Source organism: Megascapheus bottae, chromosome 10, assembly GCF_031878675.1.
Source record: "Megascapheus bottae isolate mThoBot1 chromosome 10, mThoBot2.hap1, whole genome shotgun sequence".
NCBI lineage: Eukaryota > Metazoa > Chordata > Mammalia > Rodentia > Geomyidae > Megascapheus > Megascapheus bottae.
Genome location: NC_143518.1, coordinates 452,303 through 472,408, shown reverse-complemented (window position 1 = coordinate 472,408; position 20,106 = coordinate 452,303). Strand labels below are relative to the sequence as shown.

Below are 20,106 nucleotides of genomic sequence, written 5' to 3'. Positions count from 1 at the left end.
ATCCTATTCACTACACCATAAAAAATGCAATAGCATCAGCAAGTGTTAACAACATTTTCTGTTTAAAGTTGGTTCCTTTCAGGGTCAAAAATGTGTGAAAAGTGAGGGTGAAAAGTTCTTGAAAACTTCACATTCAGGGCATCAGAAGGTCATTTATTTTCTAGACAGTGGCTTTATTTTGGCTTACCACACATAGTGCCCTGTGAGGAAATCATTTCTAACTAGCTGCAAAACCTTTATTTCCTAGGAAGTTTTTCAAAATGCATATTCTTTGGGCTCTATCCAGTCCTATTGGTCCAGAATTTCACTGGGTATAACCTAGAAATCTATGTATTTGTTGTTGTTGTTGCTGTTTCAAAATACAGCTTCTTAGGATCATATATCGACATTTGCTATCCTTGCTATTTCAGATGACTCTTCAAACCCATTTGTGTCAAGTTCTCTGTTATCTACATCTTCCCAATGATGAATATTATGCATAGACACTATTATATCATAACACAAGTATAAGAAGCACCTGACCAGGTATTGAAAATAATTTGCAGTAATAGAGACATTGAAGGACTCAAGTATTTTAAGTTATATACATTACAACTTTTGTCCTCAGTTTACAAGTTCAGTGCAATGCCCATCCAAACACCAACAACATTTTTCAGTAAGATAAAGAAAGCAGGGCCAAGGGTGTGCCTAGTGATAGACTGCTCACCTAGCATGCACAAAGCTCTGGGTTCTATTCCTCTGTACAGTAAAAGCCAGAAGTGGTGCTTTGGCTCAAGTGAAAGAGCACTAACCTTGAGAAAGCCCAGGGATAGTGTGCAGGCCCTGAGTTTATGCCCCTAGACTGGCAAAAACAAAAACAAACCAACCAAAAAACGGAAAAGAAAGCAATCTAAATTTTGTATAGAATAACAAAAGACCCCGAATACAACAGTGTTGAAGGAATAACATCAAACTTCAAATTATTACAAACTTTTAATAATGACACAAAATAGGCCAGAGGAACATTGGAACAGAAGAGAAGACTCAGAAATGAACCCAAAGACCCCAAACCATATTTGGTAAAGGAGCCAAACACATAGACTGGAAGAAATCCTCTTCAACAAATGGTACTGTCAAAATTGTATATGGACATGCAGAAAACCAAATCTAGATCCTTATATATCATCTTGGATGAGCACCAATTCAAGATGGCTCAAACGCCTCAATGTAAGATAATAAGCTATGAAATTATGAAACTATTTCAGTAAGTATTGCAAAGATATGATGGCCTCAGATGGGGAAGTTAGGAGGTGGACTTTCTCCAAAGTGACAGATCTTTTATTTTATAAGACTGACCCTTCAAAATTAGTTGTATTAATGATCTCCAATCCCAATCTGAACTCTTTCTGTGAAGGCAAATTTTCTAATGGAATTCAGGTGTAATGGGTGTAATGCTGTAAAAAGGTAAGATTATGTTCATTGCAGCACTATTTACCATAGAGAAGATATGGAACCAACCAAAATGTCCCTCAGTTGATAATTGGATCAACAAGATTTATTCACAAAGAAATTCTATGCTGCCATTAGAAAGAACAACATCACACCAGTTGTAAGGAAATGGGAAGACTTGAAAGAAATCATATTAAATGAAGTAAGCCAGACCCAAATGAACATAGGCTCAATGGTTTCCCTCATCTGTCATAATTAGTACACAACTAGGACTTTCCTAGCAGAGGATTACAATAGCTCAAACCCTAGAAACATAAGGCCATATAGGATGAGGCCAAATTTATGGACCTCCGGACATGGAAAGAAGAGTTTAATTATAAGTGACTGTTAGTCTTTATGTATTATGTTTTTCTTTCTTCTCTTGTGTTGCCCTTTGGTTAATGTAGTATTGTTACAGTATCCCACTTTGTTACCTAGTATATTGTATAGAGGTTTACTTGTTTATTTGAAATAGGAATGGAAAAATGAGGGGAGGGGATGAAGGGAGGGAAATGGGGACAAAAACATAAGAAGAGATATCAATGTGTGAGAAGTAAGGGAACCTTCCACTGGCGAATATAACTCTATACATTGAAATAAAAATTATTTTAAAAAGATTTTTAAAAACTAAGATAAAATCTAATCATTAGACAAATGGATCATGCTCCAAAAAGTGTAACTCAGCCAAAAATCCAGCAACAGAGAATGAGAATGTATTTTTCATCTAAAGTGCTAAAGTTTTATTGGTACATAGTGCCACTACAGGTTTAATACTTTGTGCAATATTAGGATTTCTAACAGTTTTTTCTTTACCAATTTATTAGATCAACCTTAAAATAATAACAATAAGCATGTGAATCCATCACAAATTGCAGAGAACTGCTTACTTTGAAAGTATTCAGTAATTGAGTGTGCCACCGAAATGGAACGAAAGAATAATGACAGAATTTCACAAAGATACTTTAAAAATAATGTATCAAAAACAGAGTTAATATGACACTAGCTAAGTTAGGGTAAACTGCTTTTCCAATCAAATTTATAAAAACTTGTATAATTTTGGAGGAAATGAAATTGTAATTTTAAATTCAGAGAAACTTAACAATGTTTTAAAGAACATAGTGAGAAAATATGCAGAAGAGCATTCAGTTTGGAAACTTCTAAGTTTTAAAGCATCTATGCTCATGAAATATTTAAAAATAATAATTTTAAAATAAGAAGGGGTACTTCTTTTTTTTCTTTTATTTACATGAATATGACCATATTCTACATCTGTGATTGTTGGTCTTAGTGTACTGTTATTTCTTTTCTCTTTAGTTGCCCTTTGGTTAATCTCATATTGTTACTGTATCTGACTTTGCTACCTGGTATATTGTATATATGTTTATTTGTTTATTTGAAATAGGAAAGGGATTTGGGGAAAGCAAGATGATTGGGAGGGGTTGGGGGAAAGGGACAAAAAACAAGAGAAGGGGTATCAGTGTTTGAGAAGTAATATACCTACTATCTGGTGAATGTAACTGTAACCCCTCTATACATTACCCTGACAACTGAAAAAAAATCCAAACCACCCTGTTCAGCCAATTGTGCACTTCTGTAAAAGACATGTAAGCTTTCATTGGAAACAGTCAAATAATCTATGTAAAGCTCTACAGATCATTGTAATCTATGAGCACTATGTAATACTATGAGCACCCTAGAATATGTCATGTTTGTTAAAGAACATTAACAGATATCCATCATGATGGGATTAGCAAATCCATCCTAAATTCGAAACTAGGTTGAAATAGAGTAAAATGTTAATATCCATGAATTGTAAAATTGTTAATTACACTCACAATAAGCCCAATGTTTAATGTAATGAAATAGAATAAGAATTCAGGGGTAATAATTTTGAGAAGACAAGTAATATGTTTTATAATGTGAAACAGAATGAAAAAAGCTGCTTCACTCTTTCTTGTATCCTGGGTTTTTTTGGCCAGTCCTGGGGCTTAAACTTAAGGCCTGAGCACTGTCCTTGAGCTTTCTATGAAGGTGAATGAACCTGGGTCTTCATGCATAGTAGGCAAGCACTTAACCAGAAGACCAAACTCCTGGCCCCTTACCCTGGTATTTTTTAAGTGATGGGTATTATTTTACTTTTTGCTTAGGGAAGAAAATTTTCTAAAACTTCCACAACTACTAAAGACAGAGATAGAATGCAGAATCAAGCTTTATTTCAAATACCACAATTACATGGATTAGAAATCAAATATATCTGAACCAGTCTTCTTAGAACTTGTTATCTTGGAATTATCACATCTTATTAATTTTGTTAATTAGTTGCACTAGTGTGATTGGCCTAATTTCCAGATATAAAAAACATAGAACCTGTAAATTTCATTGCATTTCAATAATATTGGTAATTACAGCAATTTCTACATTTTCTTTACAAAGGCTACCTACCTATAATATATTAAAAATACTCTCTTTAATATATCACACATAAAGAAACTGAAAATCTCATCTAGGATATCAACAGTGGTATAACACACATGTATTAAATAGATCATCTGCATACTCCATCAAGGACTATTTCTCCTTTATACTAATGGATACCTTAAGATTCTTCAGTTGTGGATTCCTAACATGAGCCAGTAAGTATTTTATATTAATTTTTATTCCATGGGTGGTAATTCAATAAATAAACAAATGTAATATTATCTCATTATCAGCTGAAGTTACATAATTGGTTGTACAAGTTATATTTCATTCACATAAACAGTAAGTTCCTTACATATGAAGAAACAGATGTTGACATTTTTAGGTGCTTGTTTTACTTTTTGCCAGTGCAAGGTCTTGTACTACGGACTTTGTGCTGTACTTAAGCTAGAGCTCTACAATGTCAGCCACCCTTCCAGTATGGCTTTTTACTGAAAATTGGAGGTAAGAGTTTTGTGTAGTTGTCAGATTGTGCTTGCTTCAAATAGCAATTCTCAGATCTGTGTAGGTAATAGTAATTCCTCATTTTAGTATTATTAAATGGGCTTAAGTAATTTTGTTTGTTTTTAAAGAAATCCTCTCACAACTAAAATAAGCCTAGTATACTCTGTTTTGTAAAGGACTTCATGGTGTCTGTCAAAAAAGTGTTTCACTTTGTTTTGCAGAAACTGTTCTGAACTCAATCAAAACCCTATGTTCCTTTTTTGGCAACAAACTGTTGGAAGAGATTGTATAAGCTATCAACCACCTTGGCAAAAACATTAAAAATTGAACACCCAGGCCCGGGAAGTTGGCCTAGTGGTAGAGTGCTTGCCTAGCATGCTCAAAGACCCGGGTTCAATTCCATGGTACCACATACATAGAAAAAATCCAGAAGTGTTGCTGAGGCCCAGGTGGTAGAGCTCTAGCCTTGAGAAAGTCCAAGGACAGTGCTCAGGCCCTGAGCCCAAGCTCAGGACTGGCAAAAAAATAAAAATAAAAAAAATTGAACACCCCACCAATTTCTTAAAATAAGTAGTTAAATTGAAGCTTGAACACATTAGCAGTGCCTTTCTTCTTCATTTTAGATGCACTAACCCTACTCAGGGCTAACACTGTCCATAATGTCTTTCCCTTCCTTATCTTAGAAAGTCTCAGTTGTCTCCTTGGTTGCCACTCTGCCTCTTGATGAATGCACACAGCTTAAAACCTACAGCCCTTAAGTTACCCAATTGCTTCATAAAAAAACATGATTAATCTTTATCTAAAATGATGCATTTTGGCTTGGTGCTGGTAGTTTCTGCCTAAATCTTAGTACTTGGGAGAATGAGATCATAATTCAAAACAAGCTGAAGCAGGAAACTCCATGAAAGTTTTATCTGCAACCAGAAAACCAGAAGACAGTAGAGGAGATATGACTAAAGTGTCAGAGTGCTAGCCTTGAGCAAAAAAATGCTCAAGGATAGTGGTCAGGTCCTGAGTTCAAATTCCATGACTAGGACAAAAGAAAGAGTTTTAGGAATTAACTTTGGGATTGATGACAAGATCCTCAATTTTGTTTCAAAATCTCCAGTATTATATTGTTGTAGTTGGTGTTTGTGTTTTCTTCCCTTTTGTCTTTTTATTCCTTTGTCTTTAGTAGGGTAATGGAGTGGCACAGAAAAGGAGGGACAAAGGGTGAACAAATACAGTAGTGCTACTCACTAGACACTGTGAGGGTGGGAACAGGAGGGAAAAATGTGATTCAGAAAGAAACATATTAATTACATGATCTGTAACTCCTCTGTACATCACCTCTACAAAAACAATATATATGTACAATATATGTTATATATATATATGTCGGGAGCAAGAGTGGAATCAAACTGTACTTTGATTTGCATCAGATAATTGCTTGATTGTCTTATTGTTTTTTGGCCTTCTCCTGTTCAATTGATCTGAGATTTACCATATGAATGTAACCCCCAACAGTTCCCTGATTAACCATCTGGATGTAACACCTGGCAGTGCCCTGGTCTCAAGGAGGGATAAAAACTTTGAGTTGAGAATAAACGGGGGCAGCAGTTTTTGCCTGGGCTGCAGACCTCCCGGACCCAATGTGTTTGTCTCTCTTCTAATTTTTCCAGTCCCTGCCCCCTATTTCAGGAACCCCAATTTGCTGTCGGTAGGCCCCGGCATCTGGCACCCGAACAGGGACCCTGAAAATCTGGGACGACGGTGGAGGACCCTGCTGTGGTGAGTAACACATCGTAGGACTATTAAGACAGGATCTTAAGAGAGTGTATAGTCAGGAGAAAAAATTATGGGTCAAGTTAATAGCCATAGGTCATTTGTACCGATCTTAACAGACCTACTTGAAGCCCACGGAACGTGGGTGGAAGAAGGGGTGCTTCAGAGCTTCCTACAGTTTGTCGAGGAGGCATGCCCGAGGTTTTTAGAGGAGAAATTCCAAAAAACCTGGCAGCAGATAGGAAAAAGAATTCAAGAATATTATAATGTATATGGCCCCGAAAAGACCCCAGTAGAGGCTATTGATGTATGGAATCTAGTAAATGAATGCATAGATCCTCAACATGAGAATGCTGAACTTAATCTTGAATTAAGGGAAATTTATGAGTTAAAGGACCCTTCTGAAAAACCTGAGGCTGAGCCATATGCAGCAGCCCAAGAGAGTCTAAGTGAGATCTTGAAAAGGGAACAACAACCAGTAGATATTGAGTATCAGAATTCAGGTTTGAATATCAAGGAGGAAAGTTATGATGAGTCAATGGAGGGCCGGGTGGCTACGATAGAGAAGAAGTTAGAAGAAATGCTACATTTTCTATCGAAATGGGGATGGAGCAGAGAGCCCCCCCAGAAGTAGGAAAGAAAGATGACCCTCAGGCCACTATGATGTCTGATTCTAAACCTTACCCCTCACACCCACCGCCACCTGCTGCAGCCTTACGGTCTCAATCCCTTTTTCAACCTTTAGGCAAGCCTAAAGGCCCTAGCAACAAGTCCCTCTTAACAGGCACCACAACCAGGCACAGTGCATCGCAATTAAACCTGACTCAGGCTGCTAGAGAGAGGGAAGATATTTCAGGGCCTCGATGCTTCCCTCGTTTAGTTGATCATGATGAACAAGTATACCATCAACCTGTTCCTGTTAAACTATTACAGGATTTAAAAAGTGCCTGCTCCCAATATGGGCCAACTGCCCCTTTTACTCAAGTAATATTGGAGGCCGCGTGTGCTGGTATTGCATGCCCAAATGACTGGAAGCAGCTTGCCAGAGCATGCCTTAGTGCAGGAGAGTACTTATTATGGGAGACAGAGTTCACTGCACAGTGTCGGGCTAAAATTGAAACAAATGGGTCTAAGAACCTGCCTTACACTGTTGATCAGTTGTTAGGAGAGGGAACCTATAAAAACATCGAAAATCAATTGGGTTATGCAAAGGAGGCCTATTTACAAATAAATGCTGCAGCAAGAGAGGCTTGGAAAAGGTTACGCAATTCCAATCGTACAAAAAATCTAGTAGAAGTTAAACAGGGACAAAATGAACCTTATCTAGAATTTTTGTCTCGATTAATGGAAACTGCAGACCACCTAGTACAAGATGAGAACGCAAGGAGGATTATAGTTAGACACATAGCCTGTGAAAATGCCAACGCCGCCTGTCAGGCGGCTATCAGACCCCATAGGAATAAGGGAGGAATCACGGACTTTATTTCACTGTGTGCTGATATTGGACCCTCCCATTAGCCGCCGCTCCTCAAGGAAAGACTGTTACTGAATTTCTAAAATACAGAGGTCAGCGGCATTCTCAGGATGCTAGACCCCCAGGGCGTTGCTTTTCTTGTGGACAAATAGGACATTGGATGACGCAATGCCCACGCCAGGCCAGGTTAAAGAGAGAAAAATCACCTGGCACATGTCCACGCTGTGGTAAAGGGAAGCACTGGGCTAAAGATTGCAAGTCAGCAACAAATCGCAACGGCCGCCCGTTTTCGGGAAACTGGAGAAGGGGCCAGCCCCTGGCCCCGCAAAACCATGGGGCAGTCCCTCCCTCTTCTCGGCCACAAGTGCATCTTCTAACAACCCCCCAAGATCAGTCTCCGGCCTCCTCCGTGCCACCCCAGGCAGTGCAGGATTAGACCTCTGTTCCTCCACCTGCTCAGTATTGACCCCAGAGATGGGGACACAAGCTCTCCCCACGGGGGTCTTCGGCCCCCTTCCCCCTGGAGTGGCTGGATTGCTGTTAGGGTGAAGTAGCTCGGCCCTTAAAGGGATACAGATTACACCTGGCAAAATTGACCAGGATTTTACTGGAGAAATCAAAGTTATGGCCTCTGCCCCGAAACACGTGGTATTGATCCCAGCCGGTCAAAAATTAGCACAACTAATACTTGTGCCTTTACCTCCTGGGGAGACTGCTAATTCCCCATGTGGACAGAGAGGATTTAGATCTTCTGATATCTATTGGGTACAAAGCATAAAACAAGAGAGGCCTGAGATGACTATATTTATACAAGAAAAGCCCTTTAAAGGAATATTAGACACTGGAGCAGATGTGTCTGTGATATCTAAAAAACATTGGCCAGCCCAATGGCCCCTGACAACCTCTATGACTTCCCTACAGGGGGTTGGGCAAGCAACTGACCCACAGCAGAGCAGTGCGATCCTTGTTTGGAGAGATGAGGAGGGGCACTCTGGTCATTTTCAGCCATTTGTCCTGGATCATCTGCCAATTAATTTATGGGGTCGTGATATCATGGAAAAAATGGGAGTGTATATGTTTAGTCCTAGTGCTGCGGTCACTAAGCAGTTACTTGATCAAGGCCTCCTCCCCTTTAGGGGACTAGGCTGAGCAGCACAGGGGGAGCTAGAGCCACTCCAACCCCAGTCTCACCCTACGAGACAAGGATTAGGGTATCCCTTAACGGGAGCTGTTGTTTGCCCTCCCCCTCATGCTGATCCCATAAATTGGCTCTCTGAAGAACTGGTATGGGTCGAACAGTGGCCTCTTTCGCTAGAAAAGATCATTGCAGTACAGCAGCTGGTACAGGAACAGCTGGACTTGGGACATGTGGCCCCTTCTAACTCTCCATGGAATTCTCCAATTTTTGTTATAAAGAAAAAGTCAGGTAAATGGAGGCTGTTACAGGATTTGAGGAAAGTGAACGTGTCAATGGAACTGATGGGGGCCCTACAGCCTGGCTTGCCTTCACCCATGGCAATCCCAAAGGATACTTATAAGATTATTATAGATTTGAAGGATTGTTTCTATACTATACCCCTGGCGCCTCAAGACTGTAAGCGCTTTGCCTTCAGCGTCCCCTCTGTTAATTTTAAAGAACCCATGAAGCGATATCACTGGCTTGTGCTTCCACAGGACATGGCAAATAGCCCAACTTTATGTCAAAGTTTTGTAGCTAGAGCCATTTCTTCCACCCATGAAACATTTTCTTCTGTTTATATTGTTCATTATATGGATGACATCTTGTTGGCTTGTTCTGACCCTATCGTCGTACGACAAGCCTTTGGACAACTAAAGCAAGATCTGAGCCTCTTTGGCCTTATAATAGCAGCTGAAAAGGTTCAGGAACATCCCCCTTTTACATATCTAGGCCATATATTAGGCCCACACTATTTTAAAAGCCAAAAAATACAATTAAAAACTTCACACTTAAGAACTCTTCATGATTTTCAGCAATTTTTAGGAGATATAAATTGGCTTCAGCCTTATTTAAAGCTCACCACAGGAGAGTTAAAACCCCTTTTTGATCTCTTAAAAGGAGATACCAACCCTATATCCTTGCGCGAATTAAATCCTGACGCCAGGAGGGCCATCCAAATTGTAGAAAAGGCAATTTCCCAGCAACAAGTGACCTATTGTGACTATTCTAAACCATGGGGAGTTTACATTTTAGCTACTTCTCACTCCCCAACTGCTGTATTGTGGCAGGATGGCCCACTTTTATGGCTTTATCTACCGTCAACACCCGGCAAAGTGCTGACCCCCTACTACGAATTGGTAGCTAATCTGATACATATGTGCCGAGTGGATTCCCATAAATATTTAGGTCAGGAACCTCATTTTATCTGTGTCCCATATAATTTACAACAACAAGATTGGCTATTCGCCCATTGCGATCCTTGGGCCATTGCTTGGGCCAATTATACGGGAAAAATTTTGCATCACTACCCGTCTAACAAACTTCTCCAATTTGCTGCGTGTCATACGTTTCTATTTCCTTCCATAGTACAGGCCTCGCCTTTATCTTCTGCCGCTTTGGTATTTACAGATGGATCCTCAAATGGAACGGCTGCTTTGACCATTAATGGGAAAACTCAATCTTGGGTTACAGGTTTTTCCTCCGCCCAAGAGGTGGAATTGGAGGCTGTTTTACAAGCACTCGTCCTGTTACAAGACGAGCCCTTTAACTTATACTCAGACAGTCAATATGTAATTCGTGCTCTTCAAGTCATAGAAACTGTTTCCTTTATTGGAACTACTAACTCCAATATCCAGACCCAATTTCGCCAAGTACAAACTTTGCTTTGTTCTCGCAACCACCCCTGTTTTTTTGGCTTTGTTCAAGCTCACACTAATCTTCCTGGCCCTTTAAGTGAGGGCACTGCGGTCACTGACTCTGCCACCAGAGTTTACTTAACTCAGGTTGAACTTGCTAAGCAGTCACATGCCATCCACCATCAAAACAGTCGAGCCTTGCGCCGACAGTTTAAATTATCTAGAGAAGCAGCACGACAAATAGTTAAGACTTGCTCCAACTGTGTCCCTTTTTCACCAGCCCCCCATTTAGATATAAATCCACGAGGACTGCTTTCTAATCACATTTGGCAGATGGATGTCACACATGTTCCATCATTTGGCCGATTAAAATATGTTCATGTTACTGTAGATACTTATTCTAATTTTATCTTGGCCACCCCCCTTGCTGGGGAAGCCACTAAACATTGTATTTCTCACTGCATTCGATGTTTTGCTATGATGGGAATTCCCTCGCAAATAAAAACAGATAATGGCCCTGGCTATGCAGGCCGAGCATTTCAATCCTTCTGCCATTCCTATAATATCACTCATATTACAGGCATTCCTTACAATCCTCAAGGTCAAGGCATCGTGGAGAGAGCTAATGGATTATTAAAACATCAAATTGCCAAAATACAGAAAGGAGAGTCGTATCCCGCTACCCCTGTGAATATACTTAATCATGCTTTATTTGTTTTAAATTTTTTGAATTTGGATTCAAATAATTTATCTGCTGCTCAGCGATTCTGGGGAAAAAAGAGAGCAGCGTGCTTTTGCCTTAGTAAAGTGGAAGGATCCCCTAACTGGTGCTTGGCATGGACCCGATCCTGTTCTAACCTGGGGTCGAGGGCACGTATGTGTTTTTTCACAAGGAGAAAATGACGCCCGCTGGCTGCCTGAACGCTGCGTTCGGATCGTGGAGAGTGACAGTGGCCATCCAAGCAGCGACTCACTGGGCCTACACCCCCAACCCTCCAGTGGTGCATCCTGCGACGTGGGAAGGACCTGAGTTATTTGTGCATGTCAATTGGGACTGCTACTGATCCACTTGTTCCACACATTCATATGAGCTGTGTTTCTCCTCCTTTTACTATTATGTAGGGACCTTTTAACATATTCATTGACTCTACACAATTTAATATGTGACATTACTTTGTCTTTACCATCCCTCTTCTTAATAACCTTTTTTGTAAAAGATGCCCAGGTGAAAAGCAAAGGCCTCCAGAGGTAAGTAGAAGTCGGCCGACCCCCTGTATGTCTGTGTTTTATTTTATTTTATTTTATTTTTGTTTGTTTGTTTGTTTGAAAAAATGCACTGTGGGCCTAAAACAGAGGCCTGGGTGGTCAAGGGACGCCTTGACCCCCCTCCCCTTCTGAGTTTCTTGTCGATAACAATGCACACCTGAGAGTCCCACCAGCAAGACATGTCTAAATCTAAAAATAACTGTTTGGTGAAAACATTCATTTGAGCTCATGTTTTTTATGTTAAGTGTATCTGATTGAGTCCAAATTTCTTGTTATATGTCAATGTCTGATTCTGTTTAAAAGTCTCTGCTTCTCTGTCTTGTTCGTGTTACATAGTTTTCCTTGGGTATTTTGTTTTGTTTTGTTTTGTCCAGTTTTGTCTTTAAAATTGGTACCAGTTCTAAATATGGATCCTTATGGTTTTTCTGCGTGTACACAAGCACATCCTTGTTATCTTTTTGAATATTTCTGGGAAGTAAAAAGTTTTTCGCTCCACTCGGGCCTGGTATGGCCCCTCTCAATTGGCTGTAGCTGAGGTGAGCAGAGGCCAAACAAAGCAGCTGCAGTCTTCGTCTAGTTTCCTTTTTCCTACAACCTGCTGAAGTGACAGTCTAGAGACAGTTGGTGGAAGGACACAAACTTCAGTCTTTAATTTTAGCTAGTCGCTTTGTTAAAAAGGGCTTTGTTTTAAAACTTGGTTGTCACCCACAAGAATAAGATTAGCAAAAAACCTTCTTGATACTAAAATTTTCCGGAAAATGAACGGCCGATATTAATTTTGCGCGCTTTAAGATCTTTGAGTATGAATGTGTGTGCGAATGGGTGTGAGTGAACATGTTCAAGGTTAAATTGTCAGCCTGCTGTATAAAACAGTGGTTGAGCTCATTTGAAACACAAAGGGAATCGGGTAAATCTAAGTCTGAACTTCAAAAAAAATTAGTAGGTTTGAATGTTTCCTATATCTCAAAGGTTTATTGCATTGTCTTAAAGAAAAGCTGGTAAATATTTTTCTAGATCCTAAAATCTGCATTTTATTGCAAGGCATACAGCTGTTTACATTGTAAACATTGTATCCTGTTTAGCACAGAGGTGTTAGGGAATTTGGGATTTATTACTTTAAGTTAAAGTTTGGAAACATGTATTAGAGATTTCAATGTAAAATTGTTCATTAACGTCAGAAACTTTGCCTGTCTGTCTTTCTTGCAAACTGACACTAGAAATCTAATGGTAAAATGTGGATAATGTGATTAGTATTTTAAAGGAATGTTTAAAGGTTTATCTCCATGCAATTGGGTGTATTTTAAAAAAAAGGAAGGAAACTAAGTCCAGACTTAGGCTTTTGGTGCATTGATGTCTATAGATCTTGCATTAGGGAAAAACTGTTATTTGAGTTTAAACTGTTGTTGGAGTTTTAGACAGTAATCTAAACTGCAAAAGAGCCCCTTTTTTCTAAAAGGCAAGAGGAGTGCCTTGGGCCTTAGGGGGCCTGAGGGCAGAAGGAGTTCTTTGTGCCCTTAAAGGTTTTTCAATTGCAAATAAAGGCTAAGGTGTTAATTGTTTAAGCCAGTATCAGTAAAAGTTATTAAGAACATTGGAAATGGGTTTCTAAACAATATTTGAAAGTGAGGTTGTCTTAAATGTTTAAAGAAAGAGAAAAAGGGAAAATTAGGACTACCAAAGTAATTTCTTAATTGCTATTTCAGCTTGCTCTTGTAACTTCCAGCTAGCCCATTGGAGAAGAACAGCAATCCTTATTCAGATGTAACTTTGGCTTTTACCAGGTTCTAGGTAAGCTCATGCTTAGAGACTATTTCTGTGTCGACCACCTTGTTGCTCTAATTGGAGAAACGCGGCCTTTTGTAGGACTCACTGATCTGAAAACTGCAGTTTTGAGCCAACCCCGGGCAAAGCAAAGTCCCTGTGAGACTGTGGTGTCTAATCTGGCAGCAGAATGCTATTAAGGCAGAGTTGCTTTGGAGCTCGAAGCCGCAGAGTGCTAGCTCTGAGCTGAACAGCTGGGGGACAGCACTCAAGCACCAAGCTCAGGACTCACAGTGGCAGAGTGCAAGCCTTGAGCTGCAGAGCTGAGGTGCGGCACTCAGGCCCTGAGTTTGGGACTCAAAAGTGGCAGGGTGCTAGCCTTGAGCTGGAGAGCTGAGGGACAGTGCCCAGGCCCTGAGTTCAAGTCCAGCAACTAAGCGAGTGAATTGCCAATGGGACATTTATCCCTGTGTGGAGAAACTCTACTGGGACACGATGCAGAAAGCCTCTGCTTGGATGGCAGAGATGGTGTCAGATCTTAGTCACTTGTGCTTGGCCGATCAAATTAATCAGAGCCGGGAGGTCATAGAATAGTTTGTAAGCATGCCTTACTAATGCCCGTGCCTTTCATAACTGGGCAGGAACTTGTCAATCTTCTGTGACAGTGGGTAGTTTAAAGTCCTAATTGAGTGAAATTTTTATTTATTTATTTATTTATTTTTGACACCAGCCACAAATTCAGGAAAAGTTTGTGGATCTGAGGCTTGTGTCTCAATTAATCTGTTTAGATCTGACAACTGAAGCATTGTTAAGGTTGCAGAAATTTAGTTCCCCAGACAATCAAGAAAAAGCCTTTGCAAATGGGTGCTATGTAAGCTACACTATTGTAGCCAAAGATGGTTTGTGTAGTTGTTAAATGTTAAATATGATCTCCAGTTTGGAGCAAATTATTATTCCTGATATCTAATCCTTGCAATCCCTGATAAAACAGGCTAGGCTTCTTAAGGTCCCTGGTCAAGCACAGAGACAACGCCCTTGAGTCAGCTTGAAGAAGTCACAGAAGCTGAATCTCCGCCCATCAATCCCCTCTAGATGAAGGGACCAGTCATTTTTGGAAAGTGAGACAGGATAATTAGAGATAATTAGAGATAGTGGAAAGAATAGAAATTGCACTTGTGTTTCTTTTAAAATAAAGACGGGGGATATGTCAGGAGCAAGAGTGGAATCAAACTGTACTTTGATTTGCATCAGATAATTGCTTGATTGTCTTATTGTTTTTTGGCCTTCTCCTGTTCAATTGATCTGAGATTTACCATATGAATGTAACCCCCAACAGTTCCCTGATTAACCATCTGGATGTAACACCTGGCAGTGCCCTGGTCTCAAGGAGGGATAAAAACTTTGAGTTGAGAATAAACGGGAGCGGCAGTTTTTGCCTGGGCTGCAGACCTCCCGGACCCGATGTGTTTGTCTCTCTTCTAATTTTTCCAGTCCCTGCCCCCTATTTCAGGAACCCCAATTTGCTGCCGGTAGGCCCCGGCATCTCTCTCTATATATATATATAATCTTCTGGGAGTTTGGTCTAATGGTAAAGTGTTTGCCTAGCATTCATGAAGACTGGAGTTCAGTTCCTCAGTACCACAGAAAAAGCTGAAAGTGGTACTGTGGCTCAAGTGGTAGAGCTTTCGCCTTCAGAAAGCCCAAGGACAGTGCTCAGGCCCTGAGTTTAAGCCCCAGGACTGGTAAAAAAAATCTTCTATGTCAAGAACAAAGTTGAGTGTTGATACTATTTACAAACCTTTAACTTTCCCAGAAACACAAACTGTTTTTAAATAAGAAATTAATTCATTGACAACACTAATTTATTTCTTCATAATCTTTCAAATTTTTAAATTTATTATTTTATATTTTGAGCAGAGCATCACTGTATAGTAAGATTATGTGGCCTTAAGTTGGACTCAAATTCTTTATCCTCCAGAATTTTCTTCCTTGAATGCTGGAATTAGTCAGGCTATATAGCATTCTTTCCTTTTTAGTTTTTTTAATTTAATTTTATTGTCAAAGTGATGTACAGAGAGTTTACAGTTGCTTATACAAGGAAATGATTACATTTCTTGTCGAGCATTGTTACCCCCTTGTTTTTCTCCCACTTTCCCTCTCTCCTCAAGTTGTAAAGATCATTTCCAATATATTGTCTTGTTAGTATTGCTGTTGCATTGGTTCACCCTTTGCCTTTTGTCTCACCATTTTGTTATTCTACTTCCCTTCCCAAATCAGGTGAATGTACATATATTCACCTGATAAAAATCAAATACAATGACAACAGGGGATAAACCATAAAAGACTCATGCAACATTCTTTAAGCTTTTAAGTGAAAATGATCTCAGTTCCTTTATTTTGTTTGGAGAAGTAGATCTTTTTTAAATAGCAACTCCTTGAACTTACAGTTACGTTACATATTATGAATCAAAGAAAAAATCAAAGAAAAAATGTGGTAAATGCCAAAATTCCTATGGAAAAATAATGAAAAAATCTGAACTTCCAACAAATATATATATATATATATATATATATATATATATATATATCTCCTTCCCAATCCAAGTATGAAATAGTTTCCAAATATTATTAGGCTATAAGAATTCATTTCAAAATAACTATATGGATGTATCAATCAACAAAAATACTAACAGTATTTTCATATATTTTGCCATTTGTTTGTTTATTGACAACCTGGTTATGTAACCACAAATGGTGGGGGACTCTGTTTAGCTCAGATTGCCTTCAATTAGTTTTCTTTCTTCAGTCTCCAAAGTGCTGGGATTACAGACATCCAGTTTTCTGGTGGTTAATAAGAGTCCTAAGGACATTTAATGCCTGGGTTGGCTTTGAAGCACAGTCCTCAGATCTCAGCCTCCTGAGTAGGTAGGATTACAGACATGAGCCACTGATGCCTGGCCCAAGCATTGCCTTTTAATATTTTTTTCTTAAATTTTATTATCACAGTGGTACAGAGAGGGGTTACAGTTACATTCATAAGGTAGTGAGTACATTACTTCTGGAATATTGCTACCTCTTCAAAAGATTTTTTCCTACTTCCCCTCCCCTAACCCCCTTCCAAGTTGTAAAGCTCATTTCCAACATATTACCTTGTGAGTAAATCTAACAAGATGATGAGAAATAGACAAAGGGTGAATTTTTTCTGTATCTTAAGAAATATTGAATAAGTTCAAACTGACAGTGATATCCTTAAGTGATCAATATTTCTTCTCTTAAGTACATAATGGAAAAAAAATTGAAAATATAATCAATATGTTAAGGATGAAAATGAGAAAGAAAGGAAAATGTGCCCCATCATGGTGCTTGTTGCTCTCATAGTGCTTCTAGATCCTGCTATAGTACTTCTTCCTATAGTGATATGAGTTCCCATTCAAATGTTTCTTCTTTCCATAATTTCTTAGGAATTCCCACTTAACCAATTAAAAGAACTAAGGCAGCAACTGTATAAACCATCCAGTAGCCTACGCAAAGCCAAAGGGAAGAGATTTGGAAAGAGATCCATACTATTATAATTGCATTTTGAGATGACTTCACTCCCTCTCCAGTTGCTGAGTGTTGCTCATTTCCTTTAGGACTTTCACTCTCAAATAGCATTATTATGTTCACATTAAACTATTCCCTTCCTTTTAATTCTTTTTTTTTCTTTCAGGCTCATATATTTTTATTAACATTCATCTAGTAAACAATTGACCTAACAGACAACTGAAAATAAGAGACTAGCTCTCTCTTGAAGTGCAAGGGTTAAAACATTTGTGATTATTTTAAAAAGCAAACATATTGACTTGGGTTACTACACTAGTTCAAAAATAGGCCACATACTGACACTGCATTCCCCTCATGCATTGTTCTTTTAAAGGTATTAAAATATGTGGGTTCTATATTGACCCACAGAAAGCCCATCACAAATTTAATGTTTTGTGTATCAAATAACTACCTCATGTGTACTATGAAAATTTTATGTATCATTAAGCCCAAGGTAATACTCAACAGTAAAAAGCTGCAAATTTTCATATGGATGGATGTCAGTATATCTAAATAGTAAATAAATGGTAATCCTATCTACCTATATTAAAAAAAATAGACTATCTTTTCAGATTTTACATACCCATCATTCTAAAGAGAGGTATGAAGGATTTAAGATTTTATGATCAACTGCCAGAAGAAAGTCAGTTCCTGCAGTATCTCATTAGCTCTGATTTTAATTTTTATGATTTACAAGACACTAAATCCACCTAAAAACATGTATTGTTCTGAGATGGTTCCAATGTTAAACCTACAATCTATTAGGAAGAATATCAATGCTAATCAATATGACTACAAATATACTCACTTGCAGAGAAACATTTTGGTCATTTGAAAAAAGAAAAAATCACAGCAACAAACTGGGGAACACTCCCATACTGGATACTTATCTGGACAAGGCACACAAGTTCTAGTCAGCAGAACTGTTGGTCAGGTTAATGTTAGGCCACATGTAAAAAGCAGCCTACAAACTTCCAGACTAACCTTCCAAGGCAGCAGAACTGGTCCAATTCCTCTCAGAAGTAGTTTGGTACTGTCCTACCCACCCCAACCCAGAATCTGAAGTTAAATCAAAAGAGCAAATGGGAGAAAAAGTGAGCGGATGTGTAAACTCTTCACACATTCTTATTGCTGTATTAAGTTTTGAAGGTGAGCACACCTACCAGAACAGTATTGTTCCAGGAAGCAGAGTAGGTGCAATGGTAATTAGAAAATAGACTGTTAGAAAAGTAAAAACATGTTTCAAAATCTACAATAAACCTGTATCCAAAGGAGTCTTATATGTCAGTAATATGCTGAGTTCTGTGGTACAGCTTTGCAATGGGCTCCCTTGGGCACGGCTCACTTCCTGCCTGTTGAGGGGGAACATACTACACAGAGCTATGATGGTTTCTACTGAGTGGTAAAATTCACAGATGTTACAGATTACTCATGTCAGGATCATTCCTTGTGCAATGGTTGATGTAGATGAAGATAAAGTGGTTTCTTGGTCAATAGTTGTAATTTCTTTCGTTTAAAGTCAGTGGGTTTCTTGTATAGTTCTATTAAATTGGTCCAGGTTTTATTTCATCCATCTCCATGAAAGCAAAACACTTGGTGCTGGTAAACCTCTTTTTAGGCTTGTAGTGTTTAAATTCAAAGAAGATAGCTGCACCTTTGGTTAACTTTTCAACATGCTTCTGGAGCTCAATATCCACATTAAAATGGACATACATGTCTTCTTTTCTTGAAGCCACAGGGGTATCTTGCACAGGAGTTAAATCTATGCCATTCAAATCTTTTACACTAACTGTACTATAGGGGTCGATGCACTGCCCAGCATCTTTCAGACCAATTTTCTCAATTCTGATAGTGAGTAACGTCATTCCAGGTTCCGATGGCAATCTGGGTAATAAAGTACCGGGAACTCGAGCAGGGAAAGAGTCAGGAGACCCTGCGCCAGCTCCACCTTCTTCTTCATCTTCATCAAATCCAAATTCTCTTCTTCACCAGGTGCTAAAATTCTTCTTAATGGTACAGGCTGAACATGAAATGGAAATTCTTTATTATATGTAAGAATATTCTTTAGTATTGGTTCTAGCTTCTTCAGGTCCTCCAGTTTAAATTCTTCTTGGGACTGTGTGTACTGTAAAGCTGCACTTCGCAATTCCAAGCATGTTGCGATTTTGCCTATGGTTCTCTTTTGTTCTGTGAATTCTGAATTATTGTGTTGAGCTTGGGCCTCTTTTTGTAGATGTCTTGCTAATATCTGATACTCGTCTATCGCCTCCACCAGCTAGCCCCACGAGTCGAAGTCGGCGCCTCTCCTCAAACTGGCGCCCCAGCGCTGCAGCAGACTCCGGGTCACCTCCGTCATGGCCGGTGCCCACCCCGGCCCCTCAAGAAGCAAAGCCGTGTTCAAGAGCGCCATCCTCCCCGGGCCTGGCCCCGACATTAACAGGGCCAGGAGGAACCGCTAGGGCCACCGCTGCCTCCTCCTTTTAATTCTTAATGAATAGAGAAAAGGAATCTATATTCCTAGATGGCATCATGAAGAAAACAAATGATGAATATGCAATTAAATCTTTATTTTCTCATAGGAAAATGAGTGGTTAGAAATGCCTATAATTTGCTCAAAGTCATAAAGCTAATCAATGACAGGATTATTTGAACCCAGATGTTTTCAAATGTAATGTCAATGTCTTTTTACCATATCAATGCATGTTCCCTTGATTGTACTTGATGATTTGAATCAAACTGTAAAGGCAATATTTGTCCAATCAAATCAAATACTATATAGGAAGAGTAAAAGGTGCAGAGGAAGAAGAAAGTACATACGTACCCTTAAGATACATATATGTATTCATCTAGATCTAGAATGACATTAATGCTGGCTAAGTAAAGACATATCAAAACAAGAAAATTTTCAAACTTCACAAAACTGGAAAGAGAAAAAGAAGTATTTACAGTTAGAATTTCATTTTACTACTGAAGAAATATCTAGTTGTTTCAATTAAAATAAATGTACCAGTACTTCAGAAGGAATAAATATTCATTGTTTCAGAGATCTAAAACCT

At 39.0% G+C, this 20,106-nt stretch overlaps 1 protein-coding gene and 1 pseudogene across 2 annotated transcripts in view; both read right to left on the bottom strand.

The window, feature by feature from the left end:
- Positions 1 to 20,106, bottom strand: part of Prr16 (proline rich 16) — a 189,056-nt gene that overhangs the window by 85,154 nt on the left and 83,796 nt on the right. The window lies entirely within an intron of this gene.
- Positions 18,232 to 19,466, bottom strand: LOC150057306 (axin interactor, dorsalization-associated protein pseudogene; annotated as a pseudogene).